Source organism: Cherax quadricarinatus, unplaced genomic scaffold (assembly GCF_038502225.1).
Source record: "Cherax quadricarinatus isolate ZL_2023a unplaced genomic scaffold, ASM3850222v1 Contig387, whole genome shotgun sequence".
NCBI classification, from domain to species: Eukaryota; Metazoa; Arthropoda; class Malacostraca; order Decapoda; family Parastacidae; genus Cherax; species Cherax quadricarinatus.
The window spans coordinates 45,443-57,604 of NW_027195413.1; the positions used below are offsets into that span (position 1 = coordinate 45,443).

A 12,162-nucleotide genomic window follows, 5' to 3' on the forward strand; every position below is an offset into this window, starting at 1 on the left:
CAGTCACCTTCAGACTTCACAATGAGGCAGCCATTAATAACTTCACGACAGCAGTAACAAACATTGACTAGCACACTGAGCTAGAAATCTATACAGATATTGACGAATGTATTAATAATTTCTAAAAAAGACCCAATATCTCTATAACAAGCATTGCCCTAAAAATACTAAACAGATGACAGCTAAGAGACTGAACAGTCCCTGGCTAACACCCAGCATTCTCAAATCCATAAATATAAAACACCGATATGAAAAACAGTACAGAATGGGTCACATAACCAGAGACCAAACGAAACGTTACTCGTCAATCCTAACCAGCCTGATAAGATGGGCAAAAAAATTGTATTATGAGAACAGATTATGCAACTTACGAGGTGATATAAAAAAGACCTGGAAAACCCTATCAGAAATTCTAGGAACAAAAAAGATATCACGAAATAGCGAAATAAAATTAGCAAAATCAGATGAACCCCAACTCCCACCAACAGAAACAGCAAACAGACTCAATGATTTCTTCTCCTCTATAGGACAAAACCTTGCCAATAAATTTCCAAGCTCAGATACCCCACCAAATGGCTACCTCACTGGCAACTACCCGAACACACTGTTCCTAGCTCCGACTAACCCATACGAAGTCTCCCTTATTATAAACGCACTAAAAAACAAGGCAGGAGATTTAAATACCTTACCATCCTTTATATACAAAAAAGTGTCACAAGTGCTATTACCAATCATTGCAACACTCTTTAACAACTCCATTGAATCCTCCACCTTCCCTACAGTTCTCAAAATAACAAGGGTCACCCCAATCCATAAAGGATTTAGATTTTACCACCGAAGTGGCTAGTTTATTGTGCACCCCATATCCATCCTGTGGACGGTAGCGCGAGAGCATGTGGATACACAAAAGGCCTAGGAACTAGGCCCCAAAGGGTTAACAGGAATACATATGGATTTATATCTACATATCTATAGTTCACTTATCTGTTACAAGCAAATTTAGGAAATTTGCTTAGTATATCTGGTATCTTATTTTCATTAATATGATATCTTGACATGTCACATAGGTTATTATACTGTCTGTCTCTGTATTCCTCAATAAGTGGACAATTAAGCACATAGTGTTCAAGAGAGTGACCATATACCTGATCACATAATTTACATTTAGTTTGATCATCATCTGTGTGTCTCCCAAACTGCCAGAAGTACTTGTAACCAAGCCTAAGCCTGGCCACTACAACATCAGTCAGTCTGTTCACATTGCAAGTTGCTCCATAAACATACTTATCTACTCAGGCTTCTAACTGCATTCCTATAACAATCATCTTCATTATTTACTTCTCTCCTAATATTATTCCTAATGCTAGACACAGTTATACCAAAGTTATATTCTACGTTCTCCTTCTGGGTACTCTTCTTGGCTAACATATCAACTTTATTATGAAGGAGTAATCCAATGTGTGAAGGGATCCATAGCAATTGTACATTAATTCCTTTGTCCCTAATTTTTGAGTATCTATGCCTGGCTTCCCCAATGAGCATGTTGTTGGAGTCATTATATGAGCCAAGAGCCTTCAATGATGACATAGAATCAGTAATGATGATAGAGTCAAGCTCAGTGTCATAGGTTAGCTTTAGCGCCATTAGGATTGCAAACAATTCAGTTTGCAGTGTAGACGCCCAGTTGTTAATTCTTATGCCTAACTCAACAAATTTATTATCGTTCTTAACTAGGGAGGTGGCAACAAGAGCAGATGCAGCCCTGCCAGAAGACTCCTGTTTAGATCCATCAGTGTATATAACTTGTGATAACTTATTACTACCAGCTAGGCGAAAAATTTCTTCTTGAGCAGTTGCTCTAACAAGAGATTTAAGGAAGGGATTACTAGCAATGAGCTTCTTGGGAGGGACTTGTAGGTATGTGATATTAAATGAACACATCTTCCATGGAGGGGTGAAATGCTCTTGTTGCCTACAGTGATACAGTTCATGCAGGTTATAAAACTTAATGCAATTGCACGTTTTCACAATCCATTTAGATCTATGTGTATTTACCTCTAGACACTTGGTAAGATTCACTGTGACAGTGTCTGGTTCGTTTCTCAACATTCTAATACCGAGTACAGTGTTAATTTCAACAATCCTATCACTGATACTAGAAATACCAAGCTCCTTCCTCATGTTAAGAACTTTTGTAGATCTGGGACAGCCAAGAATAGTCCTGAGAGCTTCATTTTGCATTAACTCCAAGGGTCGGAGGGAACTTTCTCTAGCTAATATCAACATGGGAGCATCATAATCAATTAAGGACCTAACATAGGCTATGTACATCATTCTCACGATTCTCACATTAGCACCATAGTTGGGATTGTAGCCAGCAACAGCTTTGAGAGCATTTAGCCTAGCTTTACATTTCTTGTTTAGTTGTGGTATAGTGGATTTGTTAAAGGGTACATCTACACCAAGATATCTGTAAGTTTTAACGTAGCTAATGATTTCACCCTGCAAATAGATGGGTGGGGGATGTCGTTTGCTTGTTAATATCTTTGTTTTAGAGGAAGATATTATGAGGCCTAGTCGATTACAAATTGCTTGAACTTCATTAAGAATGGTATTCATCTTCTTATGCCCTGTTGTATGGATCATGATATCATCAGCATAGCTTATAGCTATATGTTTAGGTGAGGCAGGTAGAGCATTTAGGAGAGCACTAATCAGAATATTAAATAGCATGGGACTAAGAACTCCTCCCTGCGGTGAACCTAAAGCCATTTCTTTAGAATCACTTCTGAAGCTTTGGTAAAGGACAGAGGATACTCTATTTGACAGGTATCCTATTATCCAGCAGAGTAAGCTACCACCAATATTCATTTTGGCTAGTTCATGTAGTATAACGGTTCTGTTTGCAATATCAAATGCACATTTTAGATCAAGAAAAGTGGTAAAACTAGTACAGGTGTATGCAGTGAGAAAGGTGGAAATACAGTTCTGCACACTTTTACCTTTCATGAACCCATAGAGGTAGGGGGAAAGTTGATGTCTGATTCTGTAGTACAATCTGTTAAGCATCATTCTTTCAAAAGTTTTGCAAAGACAACTAGTTAAGGTCGGCCTAAATGTATCAGGCTGTTGGGGCTTAGGGATAGGCACAATGAGACTATTGGTCCAGGAAGTAGGAAGAACGCCCTCAATGTAACTGAGATTATACAGTGCCAACAAAGGGTTATCAGGCACGTGCCTTAGAGTTCTGAGAATATCATAGGTTATACCATCCTCTCCAGGAGCAGTTGATCGACCTTTGGTTAATGCATTATCTAATTCATACTCGGTAAAGAGGCAATCACTCTCATCAATATTTTGGCTCATAAAATTAATCAGTTTCAACATTTCTTCAGAAGTACTCTCTAAATTTTTTCTAATATGAGATGGAAGGCTTTCATGCCTGGATGTTTTGGACCAGTCATTTATGAGGTCATTTGCTTTTTCAAGAGGAAAGGGATGAGCAACATTGCCAATCTTTTTCCTGGTTATTTTATTTATACCTTTCCAAGCCAAACTCAAAGGGGTGGACCTATTTAATCCACTAACAAACTATTCCCATTCCTGTTGCCTAAGTTCTTCCTTTCTATTCCTTGCATTTGTTAGTGCAGCTTGGAACGTTCTGAGCAGGTCTGGGGTTCTACATTCACGGTATTCTTTACCAGTCCTCCTAGCTGCATGTGTTAGATTGCGCAGCTGTGGATCATTATAGTATTTACATTGGTTTTTATTGTTATTTATAGTGGAGGGTCTTTGTTTCCTATTCCTGCCCACTTGATCTGTGAGAACACTCTCAATATCCATAAAGGAGAAGACCAAACAGAGTTGAATAACTATAGGCCAATATCCAACTTACACCCTCTCTCAAAAATCTTCGAAAAATTAATTCATAAACGAATCTACTCCTACCTCATCTCCCAAAACATACTCAACCCCTGCCAATTTGGATTCAGGCCTAATAATAATACTAATGATGCTATTATACACATGCTAGAACATATATACACTGCAATAGAGAAAAAAGAAGTCCCAATGGGAATCTTCATTGACATACGTAAAGCTTTTGATACAGTTGACCATGACTTGCTCCACATAAAATTGTCACACTGTGGTATAAGAGGGCACTCCCTCAACTACCTCAAGTCATACCTCAGCAACAGAAGCCAATATGTGTACGCAAATGGGGCAAACTCTTCCGCACAAACAATTACAGTTGGTGTCCCACAGGGAAGTGTCCTTGGCCCTCTTCTCTTTCTCCTATACATAAATGACCTACCAAATGCTTCGCAATTACTCAAACCCACACTATTTACAGATGACACTATATACGTCTTCTCTCACCCGTGTCCAGTCACGCTAGCCAATACTGTAAATACCGAATTACAGAAAATATCTACCTGGATGAGGACTAACAAACTTACACTAAACATTGACAAAACCTACTTCATTTAGTTTGGTAACAGAGCTACAGATGTCCCTCTTAACATAATGATAAACGGATCACCTATCACAAAGCTATCAGAGGGAAAATTCTTAAGAATCCACCTTGATAATAGACTCAAATTTCATACACATATACAACAAATTTCTAAGAAAATTTCCAAGACCGTAGGCATACTATCGAAGATACGGTACTATGTTCCACAGTCAGCCCTCCTGGCCCTAAATCACTCTCTTATTTACCCCTATCTCACCTATGGAATTTGTGCATGGGGCTCAACAGCAATTAACCATCTCAGACCACTAATTACCCAACAAAAGGCTGCAGTCAGAATGATAACAAATTCCCACTACAGGCAGCACACTCCAGCAATATTCAAAACACTAAACCTACTCACAATACAAAACATCCATACTTATTACTGCACCTATTACATACATAGAACACTTAACTCTGATATTAACCCTCCCCTCAAACATCTCCTTGCCAACCTCAACAGAACACATGACCATAACACAAGACACAGATCACTCTTTGATGCTCCTCGTGTCCATCTCACGCTATGCAAAAACTCATTGCATATAAAAGGCCCTAAAATCTGGAATTCATTACCTGTAAATATAAAAGAAACACTACCTGTTTATAAATTCAAGTCTCTTCTCAAAGATCACTTACTCACCCAAAACCAAATAAATACTGAATAACTGAACCTTATAAATTGTATATCCTAAATGTTTCTCACAATTATATCACATAAATGTTAAACCTAAGACCCAATCTAACTTTGTTATTTTTTAAATACACTACCTAACAGAATACTCCATTCGACTGAATGTACAGTGTGAGGGAAAAGTTCAATAGATAGGAGTAGCGAGGTAGTATATAGTAACAATAGTTTCATTGCCGGCTACTTGTTAAGGTAGGGTAAGTCAAGCTCCCGCTATTCCCGCCTTTTTTCCCCTCCCCGAAAGTGATAGTTTCATTGCCGGCTACTTGTTAAGGTAGGGTCAGTCTAGCTCCCACTATTCCCGCCTTTTTTCCCCCACCCCGAAATTGATAGTTTGACTGCTGGCTGCTTGTTAAGGTAGGGTCAGTCTAGCTCCCGCTATCCCTTCCCCTCCTTCTTCCCCCCCCCCCCAAAACGTGACGTGTGAGGCTGCGGTCCAAACAGTAATCACTAGACTCACAGCTCCCAGCACTACTGTAAGTACATGCCTGCCTTGCATTCTAGTGGATTTATTGGTTGAAAGATTCACTTTTGACCAATAATAAACTTAGTCCTTTCAGTCTTGCTCTAAGTTGACTGTTGTAATAATCACCACATCTTTTAGGTATTGTACTTATCATGGAGAGTGATTTCTTAAGCAGTGGGTAACCTGTCTATCTTTCCAGCTTGGATGACAGAGAGGGTCACCTGCCAATCAACGAGTAGAACTGATGGAGATGGACTAACGTTCTGAGACTTCCCCTTTTTGGATTTAATTACCTGTGCACCTGTATGAAATTGCAGGACGTAACCCCTCATCATTACAGCGGTAAAGAACCTGCTTTCCTGTCATCGGGATAGAATACTCAAGGCTATACTGTGAAGAACTAGCCAGTGGGTTGTAACCAACACCTGCAACCCCCCCCCCTCCCCATCATCGGCAACGGCTACGATTTCAACAAGCAGTGTCACCAACACCAGACACCCAAGTTTTATATTAGCGTTGAATTCAGTTAACATTTATATTTTTCATTTTTCATTTTCTTTAATGTAGGATTAATATTTCATATTTAAGTGTTTTATATTTTATATTTTCTATATAATAAAGGGTTTATGTTTGTCTGTTATTTCTTTTTCTGGGAATATAAACACAAATGCAGTATAATGTGATCCTTTATTGACAACGTTTCACCCACACAGTGGGCTTTTTCAAGTCACACACGGATCTATCTGGGGTTGGAAGGTACGAGGGTATTTATAGGCATGTTCAGAATGAACATGCTCAGAATGAGTTCCTTGAGGAAGAATGCACTATAATTGAACAAGTATTTTCTAAACTCCACTATCCTCGTCACTTCATCAGAGACTGCAGACGGCGGGCATTAAACATCTTCAACACACCCAGAGAAGACACTGCCGAGAAGAGATACATAGTCCTCCCAACCAACTCCATTGCCAAACATGTTTCCAACATCTTTGCGAAAACATCATTCCAAGTATCTACCTCCACAACCACGACCATCAAGGACATCACCAGTAGTAGACAGGACAAGCCTCCATCCTCTGCAGGGGTATACATAATCCCTTGTAATGACTGCAACAAATTATATGTGGGCGAAACATCAAGAGACCTCCAAACACGTATTTCAGAACACCAATATGCAAGCAGGACTGACGATACAAGGAATGCCTGTGTACAACATCGCAATTCACACAACCATTTAATTAACTACAGAAACTCAAGACTTATAGCCACAGAAGACAACACTCAATACAGAAGAATCCTGGAATCATCGCTCATTTCTACAACCAGCAATTTCAACCAGAACAATGGCTTCTATAACATAGCTGAACCACTCGCCAAGAAACTTCTTCATCGCTATCCCACATAAGAACATAGAACACTGCAGAAGGTCTACTCACAACTTGTCCAATACCCCTGCCAAGCTACCCAAGACTCTATAACCCCACCCGGTAGATCATCAGATGCAGCATTCTCCACCTGACCTCAACATTCTGAACATGCCTATAAATACCCTCGTACCTTCCAACCCCAGATAGATCCGTGTGTGACTTGAAAAAGCCCACTGTGTGGGTGAAACGTTGTCAATAAAGGATCACATTATACTGCATTTGTGTTTATATTTCCATTGTGTCGGTATTTTATACCATTTATTTCCATTTCTTTTTCTATTCATTAATTTTCCTGAGGAGGAGCCAGCCTTGGTAATACTGTCTGAAGTTATTACAGGGTTGACTAAGCCTTCACAAGTGGCGACCCTGCCAGGATCAACTCTATTGAATCAAGATTCAACTCCATCTCGAATCTACCATTGGAACTACAATGCCGCATACCACAGACGGTTACCACCAGCCATGAGTAATCATTCTCTATGGTTGGACTACAGTACAGGTATTTAAAAGATTTGGTGATTGTTATGGTCTCAATTTATTGTAAGTCAAGTCAAGGCAGGAATACTAGTTAATTCTGTCATCTATTTTTGTGTGAGGTTGAAACACTTTGGAGGATTAGACTCTAGGGACCCGAGATTTTCCAGTGACAATTTGTTTAATTGAGCTCTTTATTATATCAAGGGAACTGTCATAGGACACTCTTGATTTCTTGGTGAGAAGATTGCATGGTCAAGTGACCCCATTCTACTTACTGTTTGCTCGGAGCCGGCATAGAACCCTTCGTTTTAATTAATACATATTGTTTAATTGAAGCAGGGATCGAGCCCTCTGGTTTATTTACAGTTTGAGCGGAGCAGGAATTGAACCCTCCATTTTCTTTAATACCCGTTTCATTTCCCCTGATAGTTTAAGTTATTCTTGCAAGCATGGATGAATACCAGTTTTGGATGAACGCTGGAAGTTGGGAATAACAGGGAAAAATTTAGAATCTTTCATTATTGCTAAGATCCAGGAAAGACTTGAAAGAGAGAGAATTGAGAGAGAAGATAGACAGTTTGAAAGAGAAAGAGAAGAAGAAAAGGAGAGAGAGAGAATCGAAAGAGAAGAGAAAAAGGAGAGAGAGAGAATCGAAAGAGAAGAGAAAAAGGAGAAAGAGGAGAAAGAGAACCTTGAAAGACAGGAGAAAAAGGAGAGAGAGAGAATTGAGAGAGAAATCCAAGAAAGACAGAAAGAGAAAGAGAAGACAAAAAGGAGCGTGATAGACTTGATCGTGAAGAAAGTGCTAGAGAACGTGAGGAACAAGCTAAAATACGTGAGGAACAGGCTAAAATACGTGAGGAACAGGCTAAAATAAGAGAACTTGAGGAAAGAGCAAAGGATAGAGAAGTTGAGGAAAAAGCTAGAGAACTTGTGTTAATAGAGAAAGAAAAGGATCGCGAGCTCGAAAAATCTCACCTTGAATTAGAGAATAAAATGTTAACTTTTACACAACAACAATTAGAGGAAGAAGAAATGGAACAACGTGCAGTCAGTGCACATATTCCAACACCTAATTTACCTCCCTTCACAGAGGGGGAAGACATAACTTCATACATTATCAGGTTTGAAAATACTGCTACCCTCTGTGAATGGCCTGCTTACACCTGGGCTACCAGGTTAGGAATGTTATTTTCTGGTACAGCCTTGAATATCTATGCAACTTTGTCGCAGGATATCATATGTAATTATAACCTACTGAAGAAGGCAATCCTTAAAGCATATCAAAAAACCACTAATTCTTACAGGAAAGATTTCAGGTATGCCACCTTACAGCCTGGCCAGAACTTTCAGCAGTTACAGGTAACACTCTTTCGTTTGTTCGACTTTTGGATAGAGAGTTCAGGAACTGATCACAGTTATGAATCTCTTAAAGACTTCATGGTTGCTGACCAGTTTCTGACAGCTCTTCCCCATCAGATACGAACATTCATCAGAGAACGTAACCTGATTAAAGCTGAGGAAGTTGCTGAGGCTGCTGACCTGTATGCTGAGGCTCACAATTCCTATAAAGACCTAAAGGGATCGAACCCTAATGGCAAGGGTTCATCAGACCTTAAGAAATCAAAGCCTCTAATGGAAAGTAAAATGACTTCTTTTATTCCTGTTTGTCATTTGTGTGGTGTTAAGGGACATAAACGTCCAGATTGTCCTTCTAAGAAAGTCCAAAAAGTTGGAAGATGTTTTAAAGACTGTAATGACCAAGCACCCTTCTGTTCACGAACAGTTAATGGACTTAATGTATCTACCATTTTACGAGACACTGGATGCACATGTATAGTCATTTCTGATAAGCTGTTCCATAACCTTAAAGAAACTCATTCCTCTGCTATACTTTCAGACTACTTGGGCCGTACGGACACTTTTCCTACCATCCGTTGTTACATTAGGTCTAAATGGTTCACAGGTTGGTCTGAAGCCGTACTAGCTCCCATCACTTCTTGCTCCGTGCTAATAGGTAATGTAAAAGGTGCCCTTCTTCCTTCTGAGGTTGACCTTTCATCACCAAAGATGGACATAGGTGTTTCAGATCCTCTTTCTGTACAGTCAGAGAAGCCCCTCGAAAGTTCAGATGAGACAATGTCTCGTGAGATTCATGTGGGATTAAAAACCAGTGATGCTACTCTCGAAAGCGAGGTAATAGGATCACCGATTCACTTATTAGATGAAAGTGAAGATATCACCTCCGATACTATAAATGTCTTGACTAGGGCTCAGACCAAAGCCCAGGCTTCTACTGTCCATCCTTTGATTTTCCCTGACTTTAAGCCTTTAGACATATCGAAGGACTCCTTTGTCAATTCACAACGTAATTGCCCTTCTCTTCAGAATTGCCATAATGCCGCTAAACAAAATCAAGTTATCCAAAGGAAAAACTTTTCATATAAATTTGAATATATAAATAAATATATATATATATATATATATATATATATATATATATATATATATATATATATATATAAATAATCAGATCACAACATAATTGAGGTTCAGACATGTATGCGTGGAGCCCCAGACCGACATAATGAGACTAGTCACGAGGGAGCATTCACCAAATTCAACTTCAATAACAAAAACATAAAGTGGGACCAAGTAAACCAAGTCCTAACCGATATAAGCTGGGAAGATATACTAAGCAACACAGACCCCAACTTATGCCTAGAACAGATTAACTCGGTGGCACTCGATGTATACACAAGGCTTATTCCTCTAAGAAAAAGGAGGAGTAGATGTAAAATAGAAAGAGACAGGCGCTCCCTTTACAGGCGACGGAAAAGAATAACAGAGCGGCTAAAAGAGGTCATTATATCTGAAATGCGTAGGGAGACACTGGTCAGAGAAATAGCAAGCATCGAACTTAAGCTAAAAGAATCCTTTAGGAGTCAGGAATCGCGGGAAGAACTAAAAGCCATAAATGAAATCGAAAGAAACCCAAAGTATTTCTTCTCCTATGCCAAATCAAAATCGAGAACAACGTCCAGTATTGGGTCCCTACTTAAACAAGATGGGTCCTACACAGATGACAGCAAGGAAATGAGTGAGCTACTCAAGTCCCAATATGACTCAGTTTTTAGCAAGCCGCTAACCAGACTGAGAGTCGAAGATCAAAATGAATTTTTTATGAGAGAGCCACAAAATTTGATTAACACAAGCCTATCTGATGTTATCCTGACGCCAAATGACTTCGAACAGGCGATAAATGACATGCCCATGCACTCTGCCCCAGGGCCAGACTCATGGAACTCTGTGTTCATCAAGAACTGCAAGAAGCCCCTATCACGAGCCTTTTCCATTATATGGAGAGGGAGCATGGACACGGGGGTCGTCCCACAGTTACTAAAAACAACAGACATAGCCCCACTCCACAAAGGGGGCAGTAAAGCAACAACAAAGAACTACAGACCAATAGCACTAACTGTCAGTGGAACGCCTTCCAACTGAACAAAAGAAACTAATGGAAAAATAAATAAATAAAGAAATGATTTAGGAAAAACAAGAAAAATGATTTTTGAGAATTTTACTTAAAATTTAAATATAATAAAAAAAAATGGCCTTCAGTTCTTGTAGTTGGGTAGGAGTAGGTATGGCCCTGGATAGTTCCTCTGATGTTATTTATGTAGGTTATCCTGGGCAGATGGTAATCCGATGTTCTGGAATCTCCTACCACTTGGATGGAGCACAAGTAGAATAGGTAAGGGCCGGTAGTTGTAGAATAATGTTAATAAGTATTATTAACATACGTCTTGCCCCTTTATCTGGCGTCTATCCTGGAAGACCACGCCAGGAACAGAGCTGGTAAATAAGAGAAAATAAAACTGGTTACCCATAGTCATGATAATATAACATTTAAGAAAGAAAAAGAATGATAAATGTCAAAATCATTACTGGTAACCAGCGAACACTAGAAAAAGAACAAACAGTAATACTCCTGGTAGATCACCCTACCTGATTAGGAGAAGAGTGGAGGTGAAGTGACTCTCCAAACTTCAACCCACACCAGGTAAGGTCAATATTACCAGCACTAACATCCCATATCATAAAAATCTTTGAAAGGGTCCTAAGAAGCAAGATCACCACCCATTTAGAAACCCATCAGTTACACAACCCAGGACAATATGGGTTTAGAACAGGTCGCTCCTGTCCGTCTCATCTATTGGATCACTATGACAAGGTTCTAAATGCACTAGAAGACAAAAAGAATGCAGATTTAATATATACAGACTCTGCAAAAGCCTTCGACAAGTGTGACCATGGCGTAATAGCGCACAAAATGCGTGCTAAAGGAATAACAGGAAAAGTCGGTCGATGGATCTATAATTTCCTCACTAACAGAACACAGAGAGTAGTCGTCAACAGAGTAAAGTCCGAGGCAGCTACAGTGAAAAGCTCTGTTCCACAAGGCACAGTACTCGCTCCCATCTTGTTCCTCATCATCATATCCGACATAGACAAGGATGTCAGCCACAGCACCGTGTCTTCCTTTGCAGATGGCACCCGAATCTGCATGACAGTGTCTTCCATT

The 12,162-nt window shown here is 39.5% G+C and overlaps 1 long non-coding RNA gene across 1 annotated transcript; it reads right to left on the reverse strand.

Annotated features, from left to right (window-relative positions):
* Positions 1 to 11,141: 11,141 nt before the first annotated feature.
* Positions 11,142 to 11,652, reverse strand: LOC138851347 (uncharacterized). Its single transcript, XR_011391168.1, has 2 exons — positions 11,586 to 11,652; positions 11,142 to 11,432 (listed from the first exon to the last, which is right to left on the reverse strand). It is a non-coding gene; the product is annotated as an uncharacterized lncRNA (long non-coding RNA).
* Between the last annotated feature and the right edge of the window lie 510 nt (positions 11,653 to 12,162).